This window comes from Cupressus sempervirens, chromosome 11 (assembly GCF_028749045.1).
Source record: "Cupressus sempervirens isolate cs-2001-9-10 chromosome 11, ASM2874904v1, whole genome shotgun sequence".
NCBI lineage: Eukaryota > Viridiplantae > Streptophyta > Pinopsida > Cupressales > Cupressaceae > Cupressus > Cupressus sempervirens.
In genome coordinates this window covers 334471867-334487748 of record NC_143128.1, presented here as the reverse complement: position 1 = coordinate 334487748, position 15882 = coordinate 334471867, and the positions used below count along the sequence as shown (strand labels likewise).

The 15882-nt window shown below is 34.4% G+C and overlaps 1 pseudogene; it reads left to right on the top strand.

Moving 5' to 3' along the window:
* The first annotated feature begins 14843 nt into the window (after window positions 1-14843).
* Window positions 14844-15534, top strand: LOC149529449 (ERBB-3 BINDING PROTEIN 1 pseudogene; annotated as a pseudogene).
* Window positions 15535-15882: the final 348 nt, after the last annotated feature.

The following is a 15882-nucleotide window of genomic DNA, read 5'->3' as shown; positions in this document are numbered from 1 at the left end:
TCTTAATGGATGATAACCATCTTTTAATACCATTCACTTCACAAAAAATGTTAAACTCATTCAAGGTAAACTCTCCACCTCTATTAGATCCTAAACACTTAATCTTTAATCTAGACTCATTCTCATTTTTTTTTCAATGCTTTAAACTTCTCAAATGCTTATTTTCCTTAAGAAATGTTACCCACATCATCCTAGTAAAGTTATCAAAAAGAATCATAAAGTACATTTTACCATAGAATCCTTTTGTCTTTATAAGACCACTTAAATTAATGTGAACAATATCCAACTTTGTTGTTGTAGTAAAATCTTTTCTAGGAAAGGAAATTTTCTTCTTCTTAGCCATAACATATTCCTTACATACAACATTAGTAGAATTTACAATTTTAGGAAAATCCCTAACAACAAATGTACTACTTGCTTTCACAATATTATCAAAATTTATATGACAAAATATTTGATGCTACAACAACCTATTAACAACTTTAGCAACCAAGCATGTCATCTTTGTTGGATTCAACCAAAAAAATTACCTTTAGATCTTATTCTAGTGCTAATCATCTTACCATTCTTATCCTTGATGATACATGTCTTCTTTATGAACTACTGTAAGAATTTGGCTTAGGCCAGAATTCACCCAAGAACTAAAGAAATCAACACAAGCACATAGTAGACCAAAATAGAGAGAGTATGATTAGAATGATGATATTCATTCAATATGCCAACTTGAGAGTACACTAGGAGTGCTTGTATATAAAGGCCTCAGGAGAGCTTCTAGAATGCATAGAAGTTAGCAACATGATAAGTCATACAACTAGGTACATGTCCACCAGATATGGATTATCCTCCATTGAGCACATAATTAAGTGCGATGATGTGAGGATAAGCCTAGAATGGTGTAGCACACAAATCAATGGTGCAGACAACATGTGCTAAATGAGGAGTGTGGATAATTGTGTTGTCAACATGAAAACTCAGTGAATGATGCAAACTCCTATGTTGTAGACATGATGTGCATAATTAGAGTTGCATAACTTATGAGAGTACACAAAGTCCTAAGTGTCTCACCTAAATAAATAATAAAATAATGCAAAATAATTAAATAATGCATTAACCTAAGTAAACTTAAGTAAATGTAATAAGTAAATACTTAATTACACCAACAACTACAATTGGTACCGCTTGTTAACCAACTGTCCAACACTTAAAAGATTATATTTTAGTCCATCAATAAAATACACATCATCTGTGTTAGTTTTATCATCAAGAGTTATATATCCTATTCCCTTTATATGACAAGCCACATTGTTCCCAACTCTATCAATTCCTCCATCACAATAATTCAAATCAACAAATTTGTTGATATCACTAGTCATATGATGTGAACAACCACTGTCTATGATCCAATCAACTTTCTTCTCAACTTGTGGCACTAGAGCTTTTTTCCTCTCTAACTTATTTTTTAGGATTTTCTTCTTTATAAAAACAAATCCTAACTCATCATCACTTTCACTTTGAACTCTTTCATCTAATTCATCATCACACTTTACATACAAACATTCTTTAGGTCTTCTAAACTTAATATTCTTCTTATACTTCTTTACTCTCTTAGTAAATTTAGAAGGATAATGAACAAATTTATTACAAGTCCAACATTTAAAGATTTTCTTACCATTTGGTTCTCTTCTCATGAGAAACACATTCCTTCTTCAATCTTTCTATTTTCTTTAGATCTTGATCTATTGCTGCTAGCATAATCTCCACTGGTACTTGCACTCCTTTATACAAAAGGATGAACACTTAGTGCACTAAAGGTAGTCTCCACTCTATGTAAATCTCTAGACTATTTCAAACTTATTTCTTCTACTTCCAATCTTCCAAGAAGAGTCTCTCTAGAGAACTTCTTTGTATAGGGTGTCACTTGCTCAATCATTTACGCTATCTTCTTGAATGGTGGTGTCAAAGTCTTCAAGTCTTCCATATAATCTCATCTTCTTCCTTAGTTTCTTTACAAGTCTTGATTCCCACATCAATTTCTAATATTCTACCAATATAACTTCTTACAAATTAATCTCAATCATTTTACCTTTTTGAAATAGACATATACAATTTTGTAATCTAACTCTCTTAGTATTCTTATCATCTTCAAAAGTAATTTCCAAAGCTTTCCATAGTTCACTAGATAAGCTCAAAGGTTTTACCTGACTGTACTCATTTTCAAGAAGAAATGATAAAGTGCTTCTTTTGCAAGCATGTTACACATAAATAAATCTCTTCAACTTCAATACACTCTTCATATTTTTTTCTTCTACTATGGTCTCTCTACTCTTTGTGATCATCCAATATCCTAGACCCATGCACAACATGTGTGTCTTTATCTTCTCTTTCTAGCTATCATAGTTAACTCCATCAAACTTAGGACTTTCTTTTTTGAAATGACCCATAATTTATCTCCTTAAATTGTTAAGCTTTTATTTCAAGGACCTAATGCTCTCACACCAATTGTTAGAAAGTAAAGTCCACCAAGATAACTGAGGGTTGGGCGGGGGGGGGGGGGGGGGTGAATCAGTTATCAATCAATATTACTTTTATCAACCTTATTAAACTTCAAACATGTGGTCAATATAAACAATCATAAGAAGATACACATACACAATAACACTAGATATGTTGACTAGGGAAACCCTTGATCAGAGGGAAAACCCTAGTGGGAATGGTTGTTAGAAATAAGGAATACTAGTGGGGGGGGGGGGGGGGGGGGTGGGAATGGATATTAATAATTGTCTTATAACTTGCATATGAATGTAACCTAATTATACTAAACAGTAAACATAACTATGAATAAGAGAACTCATAACACCATATTTTTCTAACTAGGGAAAACCTGGCCAAGGGAAAACCCTAGTGGAGATGTACCCACTAATAAAAAGTATCTGGTTAAAGATATTGACCCTATTAGGGCTCTATTACATGCATATAGTGTCCTAATCTTTGTTAGAGGACTTAGGCCTTGTTAGAAGTCTCAAGCCTATTAGGATTTTAATACAGAATATATGCAAGAATAGCTTACTGCCCAAACATGCAATATATAATGTAATTACTTAATACAAAATATCGATAGAAGACCTCTTTGCTTGTTGCTAATATCTTCAATATCTGATATAACTCTTGATACTCTTCACAAAAAATTGCATATCCCTAATTATACATCAGAATCCACCTCATATAAAGTTCACATTTTCTTCCATAGAAGCAAACTAAACTTTGCATTTGCAAAATTTCTTTTATACCTTTGTAATTCTCAAAATACTATCCAGTCAACCTTCAATTTTTCACATGCTTGACAAAATATATTATTATAATTTGTTATCTTAGGGTTAAAATCTAGGATGTTATTACTAATTAATTAAGAAATTATTTTGTAAATAAAATAATTTGTTAATCTATAATTATCTATTTTCTATTATACTCTATTCCTATTTGTATACTGTTGCAATTGGTAAATTTTTTATATCTCCTTTTGTACTCACTGTATTGACTCACACACTTGAATGCATCATCTTGACATTCTATTTTGTTCATACGAAACTCTTCCAGTCTATTGGTCAAAACTCTTTTGTCTTTTTCAATCATGGCTTTGTCTTCCATAGCTTTCTTTTTCTATTCAATCACCTCACATAGTAATATGGCTTGTGATTCTTGCTCTACCTTGAGATTTCTGATTTCCTCAGCTTGGGCTCTATTCTTTTCCATTAGATCTGCAACTGTTGCATCAAATTCATTGGAGTCTCCTTTAGAAAATAGTTTAATAGTGTCCATCACTCTGTATTGTGTGTCATTTTCCTCAATAGTAATTTCCTTCCTTCTCTTTAAAGATTTTTTAGGTCTTTGAAGATTAGCAAGAGGAAGAGACAAAAATTGTAGAAGGTTCTGAGGGAGAAGAAGCCAAGGAAGTACCTACTTCTACTAATCAGAAGAAGAGAAAGGCTAAGGGACAACCAGTGACAAGATCCAAGAAGATTATCAAACCAAGCTAGCCCAAACCTACAACACCTACCACAAGGGCTAGTGTATATGTCACAACACAAAAGGCTAAAGAGAAATCCAAATCTATAGAGTAGGAAGGAGGAGAAAATAAAATACTAGGGATAAAGAACATTGCTTGAGATGAATCTGATGAGGAAAGAACATAATCTGATGACAACAATCAATTCAAAGCGGTGAGTCACAATCCATCTTCAAATTTAGAAAATCTATGTGAGAATGTTAAAAATAATGCAAAATTTTCAGGATTTTCTCACATTGATTTTGATAATCTTGGAAGAGTTGAAAAGAATCAAGTAGAGGAGCCAATATATGCCATGATGGAAAATTTTAAGAAAGCACCTCTAGAGATTGCTAACTCAATGCCTAAAAGTTTATATGAAAGACTAGAGGAAAAATGACATGATTGTTTGAGAGTAGAAAGAAAAATTAGGGAGACATCACTTTCTTAAGTTATGCTTGAACTTAGCAAGGTACAAATTGCTAAAGCCATGTAGAAATATGCTGTTAGATTTGTACCCAAATATAGAGCCTTGAGCATATTGCCAAACAATAATGAAGATGTCATAAAAAAGACAACACAAATGTGGAAATTCAAATATGGGTTAGCTATAGTAAAAGGAGGAGAACATGAGCCTATTGAGGTTAAAGATGTTGACAATAATGAAGGCACAATTGAGGGAGGTACAAAAATAAATATAGATGACAAGGCAACAACTGAGGTAGAGCAACAATAAGAATAAAGTGTACAAGATACAAAATTGCCAATGTTAGCCCTCAACAAATAACAAGTGTAAATATGGAAACATTTATAGTAAAGGATGTTTTTTATCTCACTACTTAGAACATCAATCCCATAATAGAAGAAGATCTAAAAAAGATACTTGATCAAACTACACTACAGGCTAAATTGTGTGACAAACCTTTATTAGTGAGTGTAGATGAAATTTAGAACTCAGTGACTGACACTACAAGGGAAGAGATGAATACATAAGAACCACCTACCATCACTCCTCAAGTCAATAATACATAACCTTTAGATAAAATACTAGAAGTTGCACCAAAAAAGGTCGATATAGATGGAGCAGATAAAGTGGAAACTCAAGCCACTACTGATACAAAGAGTCAACCAGTTTAGATAGATTTATCTACACCTCCAGCACAAGTTCAAGGTGCAATCCAAAGCATTATGGCAGAAAATGACAAGCCTGAAGAGACTAAGTTGACACCAAAGCTAAAGGAGCAAGTAGTAATCCAAGCCCTGGTAACTTTACCAGAATTTGGCACTCCTTCTAGTCACACTCTTCAAAGGCCGAGCATAGATGCAACACCTTTGCAATTTTCAGTGCTGAGTCCAAATTCATCAAAGGAAAAAGTGGTCATAAAATATGAAAATGTAAGCCTAGATGAAGAGATTTTTTAAACAAAATATGATTATGACATAATGACAATAGAGCAAAGGGGTATACTGCAAGAAGCCCTGGCTAGAAAGAAACATCAAGAACTACTCAGAAGGGAGCATGGGCAAAAGCAAGCTTTGCATGATATTAAAGACATCTTCCTAGATGCATTTTATTTGCCTACTCTAGATGAAACCAAGCCACTAATTAAACAATTGACAAATATAGTGGAAAGGTAAATGATGTAGACCTTGATAGTAATGAAAAATTATTAGAATAGTTTGAAAAGAAATTCCAAAGTAAAGTAAATGAGAAAATATCTCGTGATATAGCACTTACATAAGTTGCATTGGAAACTAAGGTAGAGAGTGTGAAGAAGGTACTTGAGAACATTTTATCACTATACACCAAACTGTGCAATCCCAAACTCTTCACACAAGAGCCAAGGAGTCACATTTTGAGTTTGGAAAGTCAAATTACTTCATTAGGTGCAAAATTGTCTATGAATCCAACTCAAAGTGAGAAGCATTTTAGAACTTTACTGGAAACCTAGAGTCTGTTAGTAGCATTATCTACAGAAGAAGCCAACATAAGGGCCAAATTAATTAGCATCCAAACAACATTGACTCACATGGAGATTTTGCACAAGGAGTTAGGCTATGTAGAAAGTCTTATGAAGAAAGACCCCAATATTTCTAGATTAGATAGCCTAGTCCACCTTGCTACTGAGATGGCCATCCAATTTAAGTCTCTAGATGTAGCTTGTGACAATTGGGATGCAACTCTTAAAATTATTCTTGAGGTCCATAAATATTTCATAGATAAACACACTATTAGTGTATAACCCATTGACATCAATGTCAAAAAGGGGGAGAAAATGAAAAGGGAGAGAAAAAGTAGCCAAAGTCAAAGGGGGAGCCAAAGGAGGAAAAAGTAAAAGTCATAAGAAAGGAGAGAAAGAGAGCATGGGGGAGTAAGCATATACAACAAGAAAAAGAGTATCGATTGAAGTATATCTACTCAACAAGAGTAACATTTTGAGCATAGAACCAGATCCAAACATCTTAGGGAGAGTTATAAGATTTTGACATATAAGTTATTGTATGTTGTTGCAAAATTTTGAAATTTTGTAAATAAGCTGAATAAGAGATATGTTATGCTCGTAAGAATAAGGATATCAATGCATGACCAAGTGTTTTTGACACTCATGTCAGAGGGGGAGATTTTTGATCTCATATTGGTTTTGATCTAAGTCATATACTTAGTTCATGCCAAACAAGTAGTACATGTTGAGCACAACATGTATAAGATAGAGCATGCCGAGTCCATAGTGAGTGTCGAGTCACTCAAGTGCCAAGCAGATAGTGCATGTCAAGTGATATAGAAGCATAGTAAGTAGTGCATGCTAAGTCATTTAGATGCCAAGTCACAATATAGAAATCAGTATATGCTGAGCATCAGAGACTTCAGATGCTGAGTAACACAATTTTGTCATAGTTATTTGTAATGGCACAAATTACTATGTAAAACATTTTTGAGCCAACTTATAGATTGAATTATGATATTTTGATGATAAGGATGAATCTTAAGTTGGAATCCCTATGAAGTACATGCATCCAATTAGAAAAAGGGAAGGTTTAAGTGGAAAAATGGATGAATCATAGCCATTGATTCATACCTAACCCTAAGTCACCGAGATCTTCTTAAGGAGGAAAAACCCTAAACTTCATATGTGTGTGGAAGAAATGAAGAGAGAAGTTTTACATGTGTAAAAAGAGAATTTATGATAATTAAGTAATTGTGAATTGGAATTGCATTGCAAAATTAGTTAAAAGAGAACAGAGGAAGGAAATAGTATACAACAAAGAGACATCTGATCAAGAAGGATCAAGAATACATTAGTTTAGAGGTGATCTATCATCAAGAAACAAAGTGCTAAGCATAGGATCAATTCTGAGTCATTCTAATATGTGAATCAATTAAATCTCTTAATAGAGTAGTCCTAATAGGTTGTATTGAAATCCTTTAACAAGGTGCTTGCTTAATTGTGAGTTGAAGTCCTTTAACAAGGTATACTTTAATAGGGTGTTGAAATCCTTTAATAGGGTGAGACCTAATAGTCTTTGTAAGCCTTTAACAAGGTAGACCTTTCATAGGGTACATCATTTCTCATGATCAAACATTGTAACCTTCATTGGATACACTTTATTACTGCAGTAGTGAAGATTTATGGGTGTCATCCCCACCCTAGTTTTACCTTCTCATTGGAGGGTTTCTGGGTAATCATATTTGGTGTCATATATGTTTGAATGTTTACATGATTTAAATGTACATGCTTTACATAGTATTTCAGTTTACTTATTGAATGCATGAGATGGATGTGTGGTGAATGTTTTATGGGTCAAAGTTTAAATTACTGATTCACCCCCCCACTTAGAAGTTTACCTTTCCTATTATAATTCCAACATCCATTTTATTATTTTATTCAAAAAGTCTTACACTCTTACACACTTGTCCCCCTTTCCTTTCTCCAAGGTTTCTCACATGTGTGAGCAAACCTTGAGCCATCCCTTTCACCCAAAATACTTATGTTGACCTTTGCATGGCTTGTCCCCTTAGCCCATGTGTCTACCTTGTGGAACTTATGTGGATGCCACATAGATGCCACCTCCCCAATGCCTCTCTCAAACCTATAAATAGACCCCTTGTCTTAAGCATTTCTCATCTCCTCCATTGCATTGTTATCATGCTAGTTCGTGCTTAGAGTTTTCTAGTTATTTTAGATATTTTTAGTACTAACCCTTTGGTAGTTGTTTATTTCTTGCATTGTTTTGCATATTCATGATAGTATGCACTCTTAGATTTTCTTCTTACATCCAATTGCATATTCCTAGATGCTCTAAAAAATGGTTGCTTCCATAGTCATTGTTTGAAGACATTCTTCATTTATCTTAGCTTAGTTTAATTTGTCATCTTTCACTTTGGGATTCAAATAGTTGTGTTTGGGAGAGCACATTCACATCCCACAATCTAGAACACACCAACATGGCCTCTTATGGGTGCCCTTGTTGAGCTATTTTGAGGTTGCATGAGGACTCTAACATTTCAATTGCATAGTTGTGAAACTCAATTACAATGAGTAGTTTTCCAATCTTATTTGAATCTTTGATATACACATACTACTAATATTTGCTTGTGTACATGTGCTCCCGACAGATTAGGTTTTCATGTATACAACTTGAACCCAAATTCAGAATAGAAGAAGGAAGAAGTTTGACTATTGAGAAACCATAAGAAATTATTAATACTTATGCAAAGAGGAAAGAAAATTAAAAAAACAAAAAAACAAATAGAAGTCTCTACTTTACTAGCAACCTGTAAAGCATAAGCGAAAGGAATAGATGAAGGATGATTAGGTGTAGTAAAAATAGTTGAAGTTGAAAAGTAAAATTAAAACATAGAAAAATAGGACTTATAAAAAGAGGAGAGTTAAGAGTTAGACAAAAGAATCACCCAACACGAGAAAGAAGAAATAATAAGTCAATGCTGAAAGAATAGATTCTGAGAAGGAAGTAACTGACATTAGGAAATCTGGTAAATATAAGATCACTATACCAAAGATAACTTTTGAGGCTCTCCTAAGACTATGAGAAATCATGGAATCATAGGAAGTATGTGTATGTGTAGGATCATGGTCAACCAAACTATGACCATAAGTGGTAGCGAAAAACCAACAAATCAGGGTTATGTCAACTTGACACATAATTTTAAAGTAGTTATGGACTTTATATCAAAAATTTGTAAGAAAAAAAATCTATAGAAATTGAATTTAGTTTCTAAATTAATAGGCCTTATTTGGAGAAAAATTATTGGATTGGTCATTTTTTTTGATTTTAATGCAGTACTACAAAAATTTTCGGGTAAAAATAAAAAATAGGTGTATGTCTAACAACCTTAATAAAAAAAAAATGATAGCCCTTTTAATATAATTATAGATATAAAAGGTAGACTCATGCCCGGATGTGACACATAGTTTTGGGCATTTTTATTCTAAATAAATAATTAAATATGAATTTTCTATTATAACTTTTTCAAAATAAATAACTCTCATGTTTGACCACCTTAACTAATTGAAAAATTTACAAAATTTTTTCTTTTCTTTTTCTTTTTCTTATATTAGTCGAAACATAGAATGTGATGCAACTTTTGGATTTCAAAAATGCTATAGTGTTTGAAAGTTATAGCTATTTTTCAATCAATATGCCAATAAACACTTTACAAACATCTTCATCAGAAAATAACTAATAAATCCTTATCAAACACATAATTTACAACAATTATATTAATGGAATCTTGAGAGTGTTCTCAAAAACCTTTTTCGTTTCAATGAATTTGGATTAAAAAAATATTGTCAGATGGTCAGTCAAAGTTTGAATGTCAGGAGAATATGGCTCAAATGCATTTTTTGAGTTGACCAAACAAGTTTGGTAAATACCAAGCCTAATTGGGTACTTGAAACTTGGTGACAAAATACAAAATTTCAAATTTGAGATATTGGGGACCAATTGTACATTTTAAACCAAAAGCCTTACAAATATATTTAAATATGTTTTACATTTAAGATATGATCATATTTGAATATTATTATTTTTTATTTTATTATTATAAATTATATAATCAATTTTATTGTTATAATATTATATATGGTATTAAATATGATTAGATAGTATATTAAGATCATTGTACTATATATTATTATATAGTATTCTATATTACCTATGGTATTATAAATATTATCTATATATTATTATAATATATAGTATCAAAAATATATTATTAAATATACTACTATAATATATATTTTAACATAGTATTATATAATTTATTAAATTATAATATGTCCCAAGGTGTCCTAGGAACCCTAGGGACATACGTTGTGATAATATGGGTTGAAGGGGGTTGTAGGTTACCTACGACCTATATGATCGATACAATATGTCCCTAGGGGTCCTAGGACCCCTAGGGACACATGTCATGATGGAATGAGTCGAAGAAATTCGTAGTACCCCTAGGGACACATGTTGTGAAATCGGTTGGAGGGGTTCATAGTTTAGCCTACAACCCCCTTCAATCCTTATGATCAATTACAATATGACCTTAGGGGTCCTAGGACCCCTAATGACACATGTCATGATGAAATGGGTCAAAGGGGGTTGTAGATTAGCCTACAACCCCCTTCAACCCATATGATCAATTATAATATGTTGCCAGGGGTCATAGGACCCCTAGGGACACATGTCATGATGAAATGGGTTGGAGGGGGTTGTAGGTTAACTTATGAACCTCTTCAACCCATAAAATCAATTACAATATGTCCCCTAGGGACACATGTCATGAAGAAATGGGTCGAAGGAGGTCTTAGGTTAACCTATAACTCCTTTGACACATGTTGTGATGAAATGGTTTGACCCATACGATTGATTACAATAGACCCTTAGGGACACATGTCATCATGAAATGAGTTGGAGGGGTCGTAGTTTAGCCTACAACCCCCTTTGAGCCATACAATTGATTATAATATGTCCCTAGGGGTTCTAGAACCCCTAGGAACACATGTCATGATGAAATGGGTCAAAGGGGGTTGTAGGTTAGCCTACCAACCCCTTAGACCCATACAATTTATTGCAATATGTCCCTAGGGGTTCTTGGACCCCTAGGGCCACATGTTGTGATGAAATGGGTCAAAGGGGACCATAGGTTAGCCTACAACCCCCTTCGACCCATACAATTGATTACAATATGTCTTGAGGGGTCCTAAGTACCCTAGGGACACACGTCATGATGAAATAGGCCAAAGGAGGTCATAAGTTAGCCTACAATCCCTTTCAACCCATATGATCGATTAAAATATGTCCTTAGGGGTCCTAGGATCCCTCAGGACACATTTTGTAATGAAATGGGATGAGGGGGATTGTAGGTTAGCCTATGACCCCATTCAACCCATACAATCAATTACAATATATCTCTAGGGATCCTAGGACCCCTAGGGACAAATTCCATGATGAAATGGGTTGGAGGGGGTCATAGGTTAGCCTATGACCCCCTTCAACTCATACGATCAATTACAGTATATTCCTTGGGGTCCTAAGAGCCTTAGGGACACATGTTGTGATGAAATGGGTTAGAGGGGGTCGTAGGTTAGCCTACAACCCCCTTCAACCCATACAATCAATTAAAATATGTCCCTAGAGGTCCTAAGACCCTTAGGGAAACATGTTGTGATGAAATGGGTTGGAGGTTATTTTAGGTTAGCCTACAACCCCCTTTGATCCATACGATTGATTATAATATGTCCCTAGGGGTTCTATGACCCTTAAGGACACATGTTATGATGAAATAGGTCAGAGGGGGTCATAGGCTTCAACTCATACAATCAATTTCAATATGTCCCTAGATGTCCTAGGACCCTAGGGGCACATGTCATGATGAAAGGGGTTGGAGGGGGTCATTAGCCTATGACCACATTTGATCCATACTATCAATTATAATATATCTCTACTCTTGGGGACACATATTGTGATGAAATGGGCTGAAGAGGATCATACGTTAGCTCATGACCCCATTCGATTGATTACAATATGTGTGTAGGGGCCCTAGGACCCTTAGGGACACATGTGGCGATGAAATGGGTTGGAGAGGTACTTAGGTTATTTTATGAGCCCTTTCGAACCATAAGATTGATTATAATATATCCCTAGGGATCCTAGGACCCCTAGGGACACATGTTGTGATGGAATGGGTTGAAGGGGGTCGTAGGTTAGTCTATAACCCTATTCAACCCACACAATTGATTACAGTATGTCCTTAGGGGTCCTTGGGGTCCTAGGACCCATAGGGATACATGTCATGATGAAATGGATTATAGAGGGTCATAGGTTAGCCTATGACCCCCTTTAACCCATATGACCAATTACAATATGTCCCTAGGGGTCCTAGGACCCCTAAGAAACATGTCGCGGTGAAATAGGTTTGAGGGGGTTGTAGGTTATCCTATGACCCCCTTCGACCCATATGATTGATCAAAATATGTCCTTAGGGGTCCTAGGACCCCTAAGGACATATGTTGTGATGAAATGGGTTGGAGGGAATCATAGGTTAGCCTACGACCCCCTTCAACCCATACAATTAATTACAATATGTCCCTAGGGACACAAATCATGATGAAATGGGTCGGAGGGGGTTGTAGGTTATCCTACGACCCCATTCAACCTTTAAAATTGTTTAAAATATGTCCTTAGGGGTCCTAAGACCACTAGAGAAACATTTTGTGATTAAATGGGTTGAAGGGGGTTGTAGGTTAGCATACGACCCCATCCGACCTATTGGGACTCAAAATTGAAGCTCTGATTTTGAGTCTAATTGAGCCCCTATAAGCACTTTTTGTGCATGTGTACTCGAATTATTTTGAGGCCTATGAGGTGTTTTGTGCTTCTAACACCTTTCATTCAATATTTCCATACATCTCTTGATGTTAAATTATCATTTTGAATCATTTCGTGAAGCGTCATTTTGAGCATTGTTTAGATCTACATTTTGTCTAAGTGTCAAACAACGACATGAAGCCTAGTTTGCAATTGAATATCTTGCACCCAGTTAAGTTTCGTGACTCACTACTTGAGAAGTGTTTAATATGCATATAAGAGAACCTATAATTTAGATTTTAAGTATTTTTGATATGTTTTGACTAGGTTTTGAATCTTTTAAATTTGGTTGTTACTGTTATGAGACTGATGCATTTTACTCAAAATTTTGAGAAGCCCAGTTTGACCAGTTATAACTTTGACCCAGTTGATAAAAATAAGAAAATACATTTTGCTTTATATTATAGGGGTTAGAAACTTGATATGTTCTAGATTTTAGCCTATGATGAATCCATTTGACTAGTTTTCAAATGTGACTCCAAATATAGTTTATAAAGTTTATTGGTGTCAAAAGGTGCAAATTAATCGGTAGCTTTTTTTGGGATGTCATAACTCTAAATATATGATATATGTGACCAAATGGATTGTATCATTGTGTTCTACTCTAAAAATACTTGAAGTGTGCCTATTTTCAAGTCTTTTCAAGTCTGTTTGCACACTTTCCCAAGTCCATTCCATTTGTGAAAATCACTATTCTGCCAATGTTCCTAGTTCTGCAATTCTGAGTACCCCACTTCACATGCTTGCCAAATTTTCTCTATTTTTCATCATGAGCCCAAATAAAAGATTCATAATATCCTTATGATAGTAAAAAAATGACCTAGTTTTTGTGCCCCAAGTGTCTGTTTGATCTATTTTTGAAGCCAAAACTAAACACACTTTGTTGTTTTCTGACATGTTTGTTTATAGGCAGTTCAAAGAAGGTACCTTTGATGGTCAATATCTTTTGACCTAGATGTCTTCATGACACACAATCTGACATGGTATAAAAATATGGAATAGAGAATCAATATGCTTAATCTCAGAGCCTAGTTATCAGTTTTGGTCAGTTTTTAAAGCTAGTCTCAGAGCCTTCCTGCCAAAAAATTACAGTATGCAAAAAATGGTAAATTGAGTTTTAGATGATCAATTGATGGTTGATTTTGATCTAGTTCAAATCCAATTATTTTAGAAAGTCAAATTAGTGGATTTTATGGGTCAGGTATTTCATTTCAATTTTTTTTTAGCCGAACCCACTTGGGGTCCAACTAATTGCTTCAGATTGATAGAATGTTGTGGAATCCTAAAGGTGTTTTGAGGTTTTAAAATAATTTTGATTTGTAAAGGGGTAATATGGTAGTCAAATATGAATGGATAAATATCATGATGATGGAGAAAATAAATATGTGGAACAACATCCATGGAAAAAGGAAAAGTGTGTCATGATTTGGTAAGATTGGTGGTTTGTACTTCATGAGATGAGTTATTGTGAATTAAAGGCTTAGAAGATAAGAGCTAACTAAAGCATGATAAGGAAAAAAATTGTCCAAAAATTTAATCCAATAATGGAAGAGGTTGAACATGTTAGGGTGTCCAAATGCTCACATTCTCTTGATCTCTAGTTCAACATTGTGATTAAATGGGCCTACAATCTGAGACCACTTCACAAGGCAAATGACACATAGTTTCAATGTTTGAAATCCCTTTTTCTGCAACATTTTTGTTTGAAAGTTTATGCATGATAGATACTGATTGTAAACACAATGGTCACCAAACTCTTTTTATACAATCAAAACCTATTTAGCAACATAGATTACCCTTCTCCAAGTCTACTTCATTGTATTTTTTTTTGTTCGAGAACCTTAGAAGCAACATTTTTTTGTAGAAACCCTAGTGGATTTACGGGTCTGCTGATTCTAAGCATGTTTGAAGGAGGGGAGAAATGTCTGATGAAAAGGCCAAGGAGGAGGAGTTACAGCTTAGCTTAAATGATGTCTTTATGAAGTATAAAGATGTCACTGAGATTGTGAACAAATCATTGCAGAAGGTTTTATCTAAATGCAAGCCAAACACAAAGGTGGTTGATCTTTGTGAAAAAGGAGATGCATATATTAGAGATGCAACATGAAATATGTATAAAAATGCAAAAAGGAAGATAGAAAAAGGCATAACATTTCCTACCTATATCTTAATCCATAACACTATATTGCCATTTTTCTCCAAATGTGGGGGTTGAAATCAAATTGGAAGAAAATGACATTATCAAGATTGATATGGGTTGCCATATTAATGGTTTTATAGTGGTAGTGGGACACACATATATTGTCCAAGAAGGCCCTATTACTAGAAGAGAAACATATGTTTTTGCTGATGTTGCTCTGAGACTTGTCAAGTTTGGAAAGAAGAATAAAGATGTTAGAAAAGCCATACAGAGAGTTGTAGAGGCATATGATTGTAAAATTTCTGAAGGAATATTGAGCCATCAAATGAAGCAATTTTTCATTGATAGGAACAACGTTATCTTGAGTGTAAGGAATCTAGATGCTCGAGTTGACGATGCTAATTTTGAGGAAAATGAAGTGTATGCCATTGACATTGTTACAACCATAGGGGATGGCAAGCTAAAGCTATAATGAATAGAGATGCCAATGGTTGAGGATCATAGATGTAGGGTCATTTATCCCACATTGGTCCTGTGGGGAATTTACATGTGTTTTTAAGCCCAAACACATTAAGCTTAAGTGTCCAAAGATTTGTGCTTTATGAAATAAGGCTTCTCACATATGGGGCCCACTCAGCTAGCTTGGCAACATGGAAGAAATTTTGAATGACCTAGTAGATGACTAGATAGTGACATGGACCAAAGTGACCAATTAGAACATGCCACATGGTGCTCAGGTAGACCAATCATAGATTGACAAGTGGCATAGAAATTGAGGAGAAATGACATGGCAATAGGCAAGATGTGGCTCACAAGATTG